A 15,582-nucleotide genomic window follows, 5' to 3' on the forward strand; every position below is an offset into this window, starting at 1 on the left:
ATATAGATAAACATAATAGAAACTTTCAAGCATTTTGTGTCTCATTAGATTCAAGTATTTATTATTATTATTATTATTATTAATAATAATAATAATAATAATAATAATAATAATAATAATAATAATAATAATGGCAGATGTTGACATATGTCCACACGACAAATTATGCAAATTTTAGCAGCTTATTTATAGAAATCAGGAACACAGAATACCTGTTTTTGTTTTGTTTTAAACAAGTACAAAGTGCCGCTCTTGCCCCAGTACAGAATGTGTACAGAGACGCCCGAACAGGGAATCTGCGAGCAATCAACTCACTAACTAAAGGGAACACAAGCTCTATATAGGACAGCCCATATTATACGTAACATCCTATTGGCTAATAACCAGGAATTGCTGCGACTAGGTTCCACACAATAACAAGCACTGCTGAGTGCAACAAACCTCTGTAACATTAAACAAAAAAAAACAAAAAATATTATATATATATATATATATACACTCACCTAAAGGATTATTAGGAACACCTGTTCAATTTCTCATTAATGCAATTATCTAACCAACCAATCACATGGCAGTTGCTTCAATGCATTTAGGGGTGTGGTCCTGGTCAAGACAATCTCCTGAACTCCAAACTGAATGTCTGAATGGGAAAGAAAGGTGATTTAAGCAATTTTGAGCGTGGCATGGTTGTTGGTGCCAGACGGGCCGGTCTGAGTATTTCACAATCTGCTCAGTTACTGGGATTTTCACGCACAACCATTTCTAGGGTTTACAAAGAATGGTGTGAAAAGGGAAAAACATCCAGTATGCGGCAGTCCTGTGGGCGAAAATGCCTTGTTGATGCTAGAGGTCAGAGGAGAATGGGCCGACTGATTCAAGCTGATAGAAGAGCAACTTTGACTGAAATAACCACTCGTTACAACCGAGGTATGCAGCAAAGCATTTGTGAAGCCACAACACGTACAACCTTGAGGCGGATGGGCTACAACAGCAGAAGACCCCACCGGGTACCACTCATCTCCACTACAAATAGGAAAAAGAGGCTACAATTTGCACAAGCTCACCAAAATTGGACAGTTGAAGACTGGAAAAATGTTGCCTGGTCTGATGAGTCTCGATTTCTGTCAGAATTTGGCGTAAACAGAATGAGAACATGGATCCATCATGCCTTGTTACCACTGTGCAGGCTGGTGGTGGTGGTGTAATGGTGTGGGGGATGTTTTCTTGGCACACTTTAGGCCCCTTAGTGCCAATTGGGCATCGTTTAAATGCCACGGCCTACCTGAGCATTGTTTCTGACCATGTCCATCCCTTTATGACCACCATGTACCCATCCTCTGATGGCTACTTCCAGCAGGATAATGCACCATGTCACAAAGGTCGAATCATTTCAAATTGGTTTCTTGAACATGACAATGAGTTCACTGTACTAAACTGGCCCCCACAGTCACCAGATCTCAACCCAATAGAGCATCTTTGGGATGTGGTGGAACGGGAGCTTCATGCCCTGGATGTGCATCCCACAAATCTCCATCAAATGCAAGATGCTATCCTATCAATATGGGCCAACATTTCTAAAGAATGCTTTCAGCACCTTGTTGAATCAATGCCACGTAGAATTAAGGCAGTTCTGAAGGCGAAAGGGGGTCAAACACAGTATTAGTATGGTGTTCCTAATAATCCTTTAGGTGAGTGTATATATACAGTGAGGGAAAAAAGTATTTGACCCCTTGCTGATTTTGTATGTTTGCCCACTGACAAAGAAATGATCAGTCTATAATTTTAATGGTAGGTGTATTTTAGCAGTGAGAGACAGAATAACAACAATTAAATCCAGAAAAATGAATTTCAAAAAAGTTATAAATTGATTTGCATGTTAATGAGGGAAATAAGTATTTGACCGCTTCGACTTAGTACTTGGTGGCAAAACCCTTGTTGGCAATCACAGAGGTCAGACGTTTCTTGTAGTTGGCCACCAGGTTTGCACACATCTCAGGAGGGATTTTGTCCCACTCCTAATGTTTCCACCTCCATGTTTGATGGTGTTCTTGTGGTCATAGGCAGCATTCCTCCTCCTCCTCCAAACACGGCGAGTTGAGTTGATGCCAAAGAGCTTGATTTTGGTCTCATCTGACCACAACACTTTCACCCAGTTCTCCTCTGAATCATTCAGATGTTGGCAAACTTCAGACGGGCCTGTACCTGTGCTTTCTTGAGCAGGGGGCCTTGCGGGCGCTGCAGGATTTCAGTCCTTCACTGCGTAGTGTGTTACCAATTGTTTTCTTGGTGACTATGGTCCCAGCTGCCTTGAGATCATTAACAAGATCCTCCCGTGTAGTTCTGGGCTGATTCCTCACCGTTCTCTTGATCATTGAAACTCCACGAGGTGAGATCTTGCATGGAGCCCCAGACTGAGGGAGACTGACAGTTATTTTGTGTTTCTTCCATTTGCGAATAATCGCACCAACATTTGTCACCTTCTCACCAAGCTGCTTGGCGATGGTCTTGTAGCCCATTCCAGCCTTGTGTAGCTCTACAATCTTGTTCCTGACATCCTTGGACAGCTCTTTGGTCTTGGTCATGGTGGAGAGTTTGGAATCTGATTGATTGATTGCTTCTGTGGACAGGTGTCTTTTATACAGGTAACGAGCTGAGATTAGGAGCACTCCCTTTAATAATCGTTACCTGTATAAAAGACACCTGGGAGCCAGAAATCTTGCTGATTGATAGGGGATCAAATACTTATTTCCCTCATTAACATGCAAATCAATGTATAACTTTTTTGAAGTGCGTTTTTCTGGATTTTTTTGTTTTTATTCTGTCTCTCACTGTTAAAATACATCTACCATTAAAATTATAGACTGATCATTTCTTTGTCAGTGGGCAAACGTACAAAATCAGCAGGGGATCAAATACTTTTTTCCCTCACTGTATATATATATATATAAATATATATGATAAAAAGTGAATTAAAATTATTCTTGCAGTCCAGTCAAAAGCATCTGGCGTTCCAGATTTGGCCCGCGGGCTGCCTACTGACTACTCCTGGTATATATAGTCAGTCCCTATTTTCAATACACCCTTGGAGTCTGATGGTAGCTGAGCTCCTGAACCGTAGAGAAAGTGAACTAAAAAGACTGTCAGTTATTCCGTTGCATTAATTTGTTGCTGTGGTTTATTTGTTTTGGTATCCTTTTTGTTTTGTTTGTTATTATCATAAATTTAGCATTGTTTAAATTGGATGCACCAATTTAATTTCATAAATTCAAAGACTTTCTTGCCTACTTGTCATTCAGTTAAACTCACATGCAGGCCTGGAGGCTTGCGTTACCCACACTCAGGTCATAGTGTGACATATGATTTAAGGATACATAGAGCACCCACCTGTTTAGAACACATTTGGTGTATTCATTTAGATTGGGTTGTTAATGCACATTGATTTTATGTACTACAAGTGTAGTGCACATTGTTCAGTCTCTTTAATATCAGATAAAGATGGATTCTCATTGGTGGCTGACTGGGTTCAATGAAGAAACATGCAAATTAATAGCAGTAATGTCTGGGAATGGCATTCAGGCAAGACCAGAAAGGAGCATGATACACACATCACAACACTGCATTTCCCACAGGCTGCTTTTGGTTTAATTCGGTTAATTTCCTCTCTCTTTAACACACAATCTAAAAACCTGTAAAAGTAATTTTTCTGTCCCCCTTTTCCTTTGTCTCCAAAATGACCAATCCAAAAGTGCATATACTACCAATGTACTGACACTGTATATCAACTGCTCTACCACACTTTTTCAGCAATTTGAGCTACAGTAGCTCATCTGTATTGACCACTGCAGACCGGGAACACCCCACAAGAGCTGCAGTTTTGGAGATGCTCTGACCCAGTCGTCTAGCCATCACAATTTGGCCCTTGTCAAAATCGCTCAGATCCTTACGCTTGCCCATTTTTCCTGCTTATAACACATCAACTTTGAGGACAAAATGTTCACTTGCTGCCTAATATATCCCACCCACTGACAGGTGCCATGATAACGAGATTATCAGTGTTATTCACTTCAGCTGTCAGTGGTCATAATGTTATGGCTGATCGGTGTATGTTACTTATGCTTTGTGTATATTATTTAAAAAATATATCTGAAATGCATTTTTTTATGTTTCAAAAGAGATAATTTACAATCAACACAACAGAGAATAGATGAAGGTCAGAGGTTACATTCTTAAACAGAACTCCAGATTAACAAAATTAACTGCATCTGTAAACAAAACAGTATTTTCTTATTGAAAGTGGACAGCAATTTGAACCTACTTAAAAACTGTAGTAAAGGGGAAAAAGTATAAGAGTATAATTACAAAGCCATATAAACCACAGCCACTCACAAAGATCCTGGGCAGCTTAAAATGTGAAGTAGAATGATAAAGCCTTTTAAAATGGGTTTTTAAGCTATTTACTATCAAAGAAGGGACTTCTATTATAACACTTTACTGAATTGAGTTCACACTCTTCGACATTGTAAAGAACAGATTGAACTCATAGCTTTCTTAATAATGAAAGGCACTGGGCAATTTCCTACATCTATAGTACTCAGCCTCAAAAACTCCATTAGTGAACTACTTGCAAACCAATGATGTGAAAGAGTTCCTTTTGTGGAAGAATGGCTTCCACACCTGTGACTAATGACCAGTCTGACCTTGCGACCACTGCTAGAGGGGTCGTCACAGGTTTTGAAAGGAATTCAATACATTGATTTATAAGTAGACTCCCTGGGATAAATGCTACTGGTGTCAAAGCATAGCTGTGAATTACTGATTGAAAAATGAGCCATTTTGCAGGTAAGGATCCTATCCTGGAGGAAATGCAAAGACCATGACCGTTTTTGTGCATTTAAATTATTCCAAGAGCTTTCTTGCCGGTGGTATAAAACCAAGTTTTTTTTTCTATCTGTGAAACAGATAGAGGTTATTGTATGAGGAATTGACCTGCCTTAATGGATAACCTTTGCAGGCCATAACTGTCATATGAATAAAATAAATTACTAAAATCCTCACTATATATTCTTTCTCTGATTTTGTAAGCTTAGGGTTTCCACCTCCAGACAAAACGGCTTTTGGTTCAAGTCTTGAAGGCTAGATGCTGTAAATAATCAGACTAAAGTTGAATTCTTTATAAATGCTGCTTAACCTGATGTGTCTCAGCCCCAATACAGTCTAAAATAGGAAATTCAGATATGTTCCCCTTAGTCTATTTTAGTGTACAGAGTGTATTGCTGATTATTCCCATACACTACACTGAAAAAAATGTTTACATGGGGGAGGACCCAATGGATAATTCTCTTTTTAGAAGACATTTAACAGGTCTTCCTGTGATTCAGCAAATTCCCATTTCATGTCCTTGTTGGGGATGATACATACTGGCACAATAGGTGAAATTATTACAGTGCTGAGTACAATAAAATATACATACATATGGAAAAAAAAACAAAGGAAAAAACTTCCTTTGAATGGTGTAAGTCAACTGTTTTTGATGCCACAGTACCACCCAAGGGAGAAGTGATGGATATGTACTGCTCCAAGATGAAAAGTCCAGTGTCATAAAGTAAGATCAGCAGTTTCACAAAGGCAGCCGAAACAGATGGCCCCCTTAGACTGCACTGGCAGCTCAGAGTGAAATGAGATGCACCCATAGAGGGAAAAGAAAGGGACAGGAAAAAAAATCTCTCTACTGCTTTTCTTAAAATATGAAACTGTCCCAGTCTATAAAGGACACACAGACAAAAAAAAAAATACTTTGAGAGATTAAAGAATTGTGCCAAGGTGACCAAAATATCTATTCCAGCAAACATTTGATGTTTTGCAAACTAGACTTTGTGGTAGTCTTTGTGTTTGGTTTCAAGTTGGTGATCAAAATGCATCTTTTCAAACCAAAAGATGAAGGACATCATCAATGCAGGTTGCATTCCTAAGGGAAAAGAAGTAAAGCTTCTTGGTAAGCCTTCCATTCTATCTGAAATGCCTATATCCAGTCTGTCCCAATCCCTTTTCAAAGGCAGATTGTGTTTCATCAACGTACTTTAGAAGTGCAACGTATGAAACAGAGCCACCACTTTAACATTTCAAACCAGTGTGAAATTATCACATCTAAAAATGGATCTACGTTTTGACATGTCAGATGGCATGAAAACCATGTTGAAAACTCATTCATATTAATGATTTGCCCGCTGGCTTCCTGATCCCAGACTATCTCTTTACAGGGTTTGTTGGTGAAGTCCACTTTTCAGCTGCTTTTGAACTGGAATGCTGTCCACAGTTCTTGGCTCCCAGTATAGCTCTCACTGACAGTACCTGCATCAGTGTCAAGCTTTCATGATATTCAGAGACGGTGCATTTTGTCATAAAGAGGAACATCTTTGTGTCAACCTTTTCAGAAAATGATTAAGTGAACCACTAAGATAAAAACACTTTTAAAATATTAATTAATAGCTCCTCCCCATATTGTGATACCATGTGGGCCAAGACATGGAGAGACCACCACAGGGAATGCTGCTCATCCGCAGATGCTGGGGAAGATTAATCCATAGGGGAAGGAGGAGGAGTTAGGAGGGAGACAAATAAAGCGACAGTGAGAAGTAACAATGGTAATGGATTGTGTTTATGGACTTTGGATTACGAACTTGATTGGTTTGCAAGTGTGTTTGTCTTGTGAATCTCATTTTATTAGTTCAGGGTTTGTCTATTTTGTTTAGGCACAGAACACTGTATATAATAAATAGTCATGTATTTGCACACCAAACTCTGTTGTGCGTTTCCAAGACACTGCCTTACAGAGCCTCTGCAATGTGTAGAACTCCACACAGTGCCACAAAATATACTGTGTATATATATATATATATATATATATATATATACACTCACCTAAAGGATTATTAGGAACACCTGTTCAATTTCTCATTGATGCAATTATCTAACCAACCTTTAGGTGAGTGTATATATATATATATATATATATATATATATATATATATATATATATATATATATATATATACATACATACACACTCACCTAAAGGATTATTAGGAACACCATACTAATACTGTGTTTGACCCCCTTTCACCTTCAGAACTGCCTTAATTCTACATGGCATTGATTCAACAAGGTGCTGAAAGCATTCTTTAGAAATGTTGGCCCATATTGATAGGATAGCATCTTGCAGTTGATGGAGATTTGTGGGATGCACATCCAGGGCACGAAGCTCCCGTTCCACCACATCCCAAAGATGCTCTATTGGGTTGAGATCTGGTGACTGTGGGGGCCAGTTTAGTACAGTGAACTCATTGTCATGTTCAAGAAACCAATTAGAAATGATTGGACCTTTGTGACATGGTGCATTATCCTGCTGGAAGTAGCCATCAGAGGATGGGTACATGGTGGTCATAAAGGGATGGACATGCTCAGGTAGGCCGTGGCATTTAAACGATGCCCAATTGGCACTAAGGGGCCTAAAGTGTGCCAAGAAAACATCCCCCACACCATTACACCACCACCACCAGCCTGCACAGTGGTAACAAGGCATGATGGATCCATGTTCTCATTCTGTTTACGCCAAATTCTGACTCTACCATCTGAATGTCTCAACAGAAATCGAGACTCATCAGACCAGGCAACATTTTTCCAGTCTTCAACTGTCCAATTTCGGTGAGCTTGTGCAAATTGTAGCCTCTTTTTCCTATTTGTAGTGAAGATGAGTGGTACCCGGTGGGCTCTTCTGCTGTTGTAGCCCATCCACCTCAAGGTTGTACGTGTTGTGGCTTCACAAATGCTTTGCTGCATACCTCGGTTGTAACGACTGGTTATTTCAGTCAAAGTTGCTCTTCTATCAACTTGAATCAATCGGCCCATTCTCCTCTGACCTCTAGCATCAACAAGGCATTTTCGCCCACAGGACTGCCGCATACTGGACGTTTTTCCCTTTTCACACCATTCTTTGTAAACCCTAGAAATGGTTGTGCGTGAAAATCCCAGTAACTGAGCAGATTGTGAAATACTCCGACCGGCCCGTCTGGCACCAACAACCATGCCACGCTCAAAATTGCTTAAATCACCTTTCTTTCCCATTCATTCAGACATTCAGTTTGGAGTTCAGGAGATTGTCTTGACCAGGACCACACCCCTAAATACATTGAAGCAACTGCCATGTGATTGGTTGGTTAGATAATTGCATTAATGAGAAATTGAACAGGTGTTCCTAATAATCCTTTAGGTGAGTGTATATCCATCCATCCATCCATCCATCCATCCATTTTCGAAACCGCTTATCCATGTGGGTCGCGGGGGACGCCGGAGCCGATCCCGGCAAACATAGGGCGCAGGGCAGGAATATTATATATATATATTGTGGCAGGGAGGGGGTTAATTGTCCCTCCCTGCCTGCTCATGGATTGCAGGTGGCTGGGGTAATTGATCAATTAAGGTCAATCAACCCCAGCCACCTGCTATATAAGGAGGCCTCAGCCTCCCATTGGAGGGTGTTGGAGAGGTAGGCAAGAGCTGGGGGAAGCAAGCATGGCTTGTGGTGTTTTTGATTTGTTCCATGTCACAGTGAAGTCCTTGACCAGCCTGTGTCATCTGGTTTATTTGTTGTTGTTTATTTATCTATTGGTTGGCCCTCGTTCTGGTTGATTTTTGTTTGGTGTTTATTTAATTAAAGACTTACTTTGTACCTGTGGTCTGTCTCCAAGCGTCCCTTGCTGGCCACCCCACCACATATGGTGTCAGAAGTGGGAAGGAGCAGTACTGCAGGTTTAATTTAGTTTTTGGGGGGGGAAAAAAGAAAATGGGGAAGAGGAGCAGGCAGCAGCAGGCGAAGAAGAGGTGGTGGTGGTCCCGCGTCCCCAGTCAGTTTGGGCCCCCAGACTGGGCTGCTGAGCAGGAGGATGGCTGGGAGGTGTACAGGGTAAACCTCGAGATGGAGTTGTGCCCTGGCTGTGGGGTATATGGGCACACGGTGGCCATATGCCCCACGCAATACGAAGAGGTGGAGCCCGTGCGTCCAGCGCCCAGAGGGGGGGGGCCCGTGCGTCCAGCGCCCAGGCGTCCAGCAGCAAAGGAAGAATGCCTGCTGGTTCTGCCTCAACCGCCGTAGGAGGACTGCGTGCCCCTCCCACCTCCACCAGCAGAGGGTGAATACCTGCTGGTTCCACATCCACCGTCAGGGGATGACGCGCCCGCACCACCTAGGGTCGCCAGCCTGCTGCTGCTGCCACCTGGGGATGACGCGCCCGCACCGCCCGGGGTCGCCAGCCTGCTGCTGCTGCCACCCGGGGAAGACGCGCCCGCACCGCCCGGGGTCGCCAGCCTGTTGCTGCCGCCGCCCGGGGATGAAGTACCGGTGTCGTGGCTACTGTGCCCTGAGGGGGCACCACCACTGCCAGGGAGATTACCTCACTCGGAGTTAGAATCTGGAGGGGAGGTAGAACCCGGACGGATAGAGGGACCATTGCCTCGCCCAGGGTCACAGAACAGGGAGGACAGTGCCAGAGTGACCCTGGGGGAGGAGGTGCCTTCCTGTTCGGCCCTCCCACCCTCCCCTCGGTGTTGGGGTCCGGCTGGGGAGGGGGTGGCCGATGGCGGCCGATGGCGGTGAGGGGAGGTGTGTGGCAGGGAGGGGGTTAATTGTCCCTCCCTGCCTGCTCATGGATTGCAGGTGGCTGGGGTAATTGATCAATAAAGGTCAATCAACCCCAGCCACCTGCTATATAAGGAGGCCTTAGCCTCCCATTGGAGGGTGTTGGAGAAGTAGGCGAGAGCTGGGGGAAGCAAGCATGGCTTGTGGCTTGTGGCTTTTGAATTGTTCCATGTCACAGTGAAGTCCTTGACCAGCCTGTGTCATCTGTTTTATTTGTTGTTGTTTATTTATCTATTGGTTGGCCCAATCAGCTTCCTGATGAGGGAGTGGCGGGGAGGTGTGCCAGTGTGAGAGAGAGAGAGAGAGTGAGCGAGACAGGTAGAGACAAGATTGAAGATACAGTAATGGACTATATTGGATTGTGATTTGGATTGTTGGCTGCTTGTTTGTTATTTATTAGTTACAGTCACCTCCAAACTTACTGGCACCCTTGATAAAGATGAGCAAAAAAGGCTGTATAAAATAAACAACACAGGTAAAGAGTCTTTTTTGCTCATCTTTATCAAGGGTGCCAATCATTTTGGAGGTGACTGTAAAGTTTAGTGAGGGACCTGTTAAATATGTAGTTGTGTTTTATGTATGTTGGTTTTATTGAGTGCACTAAGCACTGTACATAAATTGACACTACTTTGCCATGCGTTTCCTAAACCCACATTAGCCCTCCACAGTGCCACAATATATATTAAAAACCATCAGAAACTCAATCACTTTTCATTGAGTTTAATTCAATCATTTTTGTTGTATATTACGATATATGATACTAATTTTATTTTGCTGCTTCAGTAACCCCAATACTATGGTTTACTCTCCCATTGAACAAAGAAAAGTGCCCACACCAATACTGTGAATGAGGTGCCAGTCAATTAAAACAAAACTTAGGACGAGGGAAATCGCGGGAGTACAAACTCAAAAATAATGTATTTAATTAAAACCAATGTTTCAGCACTTGTGTACCCTGATGAAGTGCTGAAAAGTTGGTTTAAATTAATTAATTAATTAATTAATTAATATTTATATAGCACCTTTTACCAAGGCGCTTAATTTTTTTAACTAAATGGGTCAATCAAGAGAATTGGCTGAAGGAAGAAGGTAAATTTATTGGGCAAGGATGAGAAAGTAGAGAAAGTAGAGAGTGGTGCTACAATGAGTGGTGCTACTATTTTTTGTAGTTAATATATTAGATTTTTCTCATCTCACTAATAGCCTACACATTATTGTATTGTACTTAAGTGACCACAGTTAAAGTTCATGTCTTAAAATGTAATGTAGTATAGCACACCCGTTGTATTTGTACAGTGATCTTCCATTAGAATGGATTTAATAAAATTGCAGAAAAGTGCACTTTTTTCCAAACCTCTACAGCTATCTGTAACTTTGTTATCGAAAATAATTGTTGAAATACATTTCTCCCTGTACCTTCTGACTAAGATGTGGCATTATAGTTGTAAGAGAACAATTCAGAAAATAAATATCAACATTTTAAAATATTTATCACACCTCACTTCCATCCGCTGTTTCTGATTCATAGGTAAGGCCAATGTATTAGTTTCCATATATGTTCTATTTTTACTTATGACATATTGCTCAAGCCACAAAAAAAACAACAACAAAAAAACACCCTTGTCCTTGAATTTTGGCACACACACCTGTGCTCTTCTAACACAAAGTCAAAAGAACATTTTCAGATAGGTCAAGACTCCAATTATGATCTCTGATTTTAAAATGCGGTATTAGGATAACACATATGAAACCAGCTAGTGCAACACAACTCTGTGTCAAGTACCAGTACCTAAGGCTCCAGAGAGATTAACACTTTGAGTAGCTTGATAAATTGCTCACAAATGGAACCACATCAGTCATACCCAAGTGCTTAACACGAGAAAGGATAGAAGCTACCCATGCATTAACTTTGTCCATATTTAGGCAGCTCTGGCAAACAAAAGGAACACTAATGTAAAATAAAATATTCTTACAACAAATGCTGAGAAAGGCATCAGAATGGTCTGGTGAACACCTACATTTTCCAATAAAAATCCACTCAGGCAAGCATATATTTTTGTGCCTCAGAATTGCAGATTTATAGTCAATACATAGTTGTCCAGTAGTATCAAATGTTAGAGGTCAGCAAGCTAGCTGTCATGTGTAGTGGGCACAAATGACTTTTCTTTCCTTACACCTCACCTCAACCTTTTGAATAAACAAATAGGGGAGGCATTAATCATAGCTGTCCACCACCTTTAAGCAATTCCCCAAACCTCAGCACTCTTAGACAGGTTTAGTAACTACTATTAGTCCCAAGAAATGTATCAGACCATAAAGTCATTATTTGTGCACGCACAGCATAACCTGACGGGACAAAACTTGTGTGCGAGTGTACCACTTGTAGGACCAGTCCCTATATATCTGGTTATATCAAACACAACTGAGGCCCTTCAGTTCTTCTTTTTGTTCTAAATTTTCCTCTTAATTCCACCTTAAATGCATGTGTATATATACCGTAGCAAGTTGGCTTTGTGCCCTGAGTGCTGTGCCAGACCAAATTGAGCACAGAGGCAGACACGGCCAGATGAGATCCTCAGAGAGATCATGGACTCGGAAGTGCATTGTAAATAGCTGCAAGCCATTACTGCAACTTTGGAGTTTACAGTTAAAATCATAATTTTTGTTCCATGTTTGATGGTAATGCATGTTCATTGTTGTGAATATCATTTTTAGATGTATGCATGTAGTGCATATGGGTCCCCGGGTAAGGTGCGTCCTTCACTGCTTCTTTGTTTCCTTAGAGTGCCATTGCACTGTATAGTGTTTTTTTATGAATTCTAATCTTCAAGACATTTCCTGTAGTGGACAATCCATACTTTCTACACCTTTAAAAAACAGACCTCTATGGAGGGTATTTTTTATTATTCAATAGTCATTTTAACTGTAAATCATCAAATGAGGGCCTATGCAATTGATTTCACTCATTCTCAGTTAGATTCTTAAGAACCACACACACTATGGCAAGCCAAATTATCATTTAAAGATATATTGAAATGCATTGAGATATTTCTAAATATTTTGAGATCTCTAAATTCTTTCAAGATATCTTGAATTGAACTTTAGATATCTTTAAACCAATACAGATATCTAATTAAGATGCTTTTTAAAGATCTCTAAATGATTTTGATATCTCCAAATTACTTCCTGTTCATTTTAAGATATCTGCAAGTCAATGAGAGACCTTCAAATGACTTCCTGTATGTTGGCTGAGATTATCACTTCTTGTTTCCTCAATCCGATACGCTTGCATGAGAAAGGTACCATGAAATGTCCCTGCCAGGACTCAAACATCATTTCATTCTGATTGGCCAGGAGGAACTGAATTATGATTGGCTCTTATTCATGACCCGCTATTGGCTGCTTGAATAACCTTCTGTTTTAAATGTTTTTGGTGGATTCTGCTACATCATTTGACTGCTAGCGGATAGACGAAGATTTTAAACTGCCATTTTAGACAAAAGTAGTTAATTATGTACATTTGTAACCATGCTAAAATTACTAGCATGATTGCACACACCAACATACACTTTGTATATTGTCCTTCATTAAACTACATTGAATATTACTGCTTTAAAATAACCTACAAAAAATAAACAGCGATTAGCTATCATCTGGGGAATGTAACATCCAAAGTTTCTCTGATGAATTATATTTTTGACTTGCTTCAGATGGAAGCTTTCAACCAGAAACAAAAACTTGCAGTTTGCAATATTTTCTGCAGGTCTGCAGTAACTGATACCTAACGTTGTAAACGGTTTATTCCATGTGTGTTTAGTAGGGATGAACGATTAATTGCATTTGCGATAATATCGCAATATGATAAAAGATTTTTTAACCGCAAAGGCTGCAATTTCACTTTGGACACATGACACGCGAGAGAGGCACGCTACACTGTACCTTGACTTGTTGTACATTGGCCTCAGGCTCGACAGAACCTGACACTACAGAAACTTTAGTGTTGTAGCGTAAGGTACACTTATACATTTCAGTTAAAGAAGTGAATTTAAGTATCACCTTATCAAAAATCCTACAATCTTGTAGAACTCAATCTCTGCAATAATTGGACGCAGACACCAATTCCAAAAATATAAATTCTCAAATGTATTAAAAACAAAGATAAAATGTAGCACTACACTAGTTATACAAAAAGGGAAAAACTAATTCAAATTCACACAAGATCAACAAATCAGAGACAAATGACTTCCATGACCAAATCAAAGAACATGGAATCGCATATGATGACACACAAAACGTTACACAAAATTACAAACACATTGACTACAATACCGGTTAGTAAGACGAAGGTGAGTCTCTCATTAGTATTGTTAGTCGGACATCAAATGTAACTATGCAGGTTAGTATTTATGTCAAATAACTTCTCGTTATATATATCAGTCTCATTTACGTTTGGGTGCCGAGAAAGATTCTATCATTCCTTGCTACCACAATTCTCCCTAATTGATTACTGTTCAATGATTAAGGATAGGCAGGGCCACCTATAATCTAGTGTCTATTAACGTGTGTCAATTTCAGACTAAACAGTTAAACAGGAATGAGAAGGTATTTCTCGGCGTTGACAGGTTTTATTTCTAAAATTGTCAAACAAAACAGTTTAATGCAGCACTCATTTATATTTAAGAAAATACTAAATTATATTACCCATTGTAAAGTTTATGACTCACAGAATTACATTTCTAATTGATTTCTCAAATGTCATGAATAATAAACTCCAAACTGTTAAACTTATCTGAACTTCATCGCAGAGAGGCCCCTCTGCCTTTGGGATCAGATAAAAGCACATGGCACGAGGTTCCACGGAGTGGGACGAGGTCCGTGTGGTTTGGAACAAAGGCAGTCCGGTTCGGCTTTGTCCAATAACTTCCCGAGTCGATGCTTCTGGGAGTTGGGGTTTCGCGAAAGTAGAGTCTTTTCCAAACAGATTTTCCACTGGTTTGAAGGCTCCAAGGTTGTGCACAGGATGTCCTCTTAGCAAGCAGGGTTTTCCACCATAGTTACTTGAAGACAAAGTCTTTGAGGAAAGCAGGGCCCCTTCGTTTCCAAGGGTCAAGTTTCTTAAGACTCAACAGCTATTTAAATGATTGAACACTTCTGTATTACAGTCGACTTAGTCAATTGTCCAGCTGTATGAACTCCACTGATCAGGTGGGCACAGGCGGGCAGGCGCAGTTTCTAAAGTTCTTTACTTAATAAAGTTCTTCTTCATACAGATCAATCTCCTTCTCCCAGTTAAACTCTTCTGTTGCCGGTAAAGACTTAGTTAGTTTCCAGTTCCGGTTCTGGCAACAGAGCTACAAGTTGAGTTGTGGCAGCAAGTTACCCGTTCAGGTGAGAGAGCGAGAGAAAGTGCTGTGCGTTACCTTGTTATGTCCTTTTAGGTCATAGGCGATTGGTTCTTGAGTGTGCGAGGTTGGACTCCGGTTTCAGCCCCCAGTCTCCTATTGGAGGAGACTCGATTTATGCCTGATGTCAGTCCATGCCATCTTTTTGAAATCCCAGTTGGCCTGGGTTTGTAGCTCTGTTTCGGGATTTCGGCTCTCACCTGCTTCAAAGGGTTTTATTACCTCCATGCCATATTCCCCAGACATTTTCACAGCAGGGATTCTAAGCCATTTGGCCCATTCTAGGTGAGCCGACTCCCAAATCTGTCACTTTGACGTAGAACAGTTCATGGGCCGATTTGGGGGAGAAGTCTTCTTTAGATCAGAGCTCCAACTCAGGGCTAGAATGCTCTATCAAAATACACCCCCCCCCCCACAAGGCAGTTGTGTGGGAATATTGTGGCTTTAAAAAAGAAGATGCTGCACAGTGTCAAGTATTGTGCAAAACCT

At 40.8% G+C, this 15,582-nt stretch overlaps 1 protein-coding gene across 1 annotated transcript in view; it reads right to left on the reverse strand.

Moving 5' to 3' along the window:
• The window catches only part of LOC136765490 (carbohydrate sulfotransferase 9-like), a 98,954-nt gene that overhangs the window by 57,295 nt on the left and 26,077 nt on the right, over positions 1 to 15,582 (reverse strand). The gene's annotated exons all lie outside the window — the stretch shown is intronic.

This window comes from Amia ocellicauda, chromosome 2 (genome assembly GCF_036373705.1).
Source record: "Amia ocellicauda isolate fAmiCal2 chromosome 2, fAmiCal2.hap1, whole genome shotgun sequence".
Taxonomy (NCBI): Eukaryota; Metazoa; Chordata; class Actinopteri; order Amiiformes; family Amiidae; genus Amia; species Amia ocellicauda.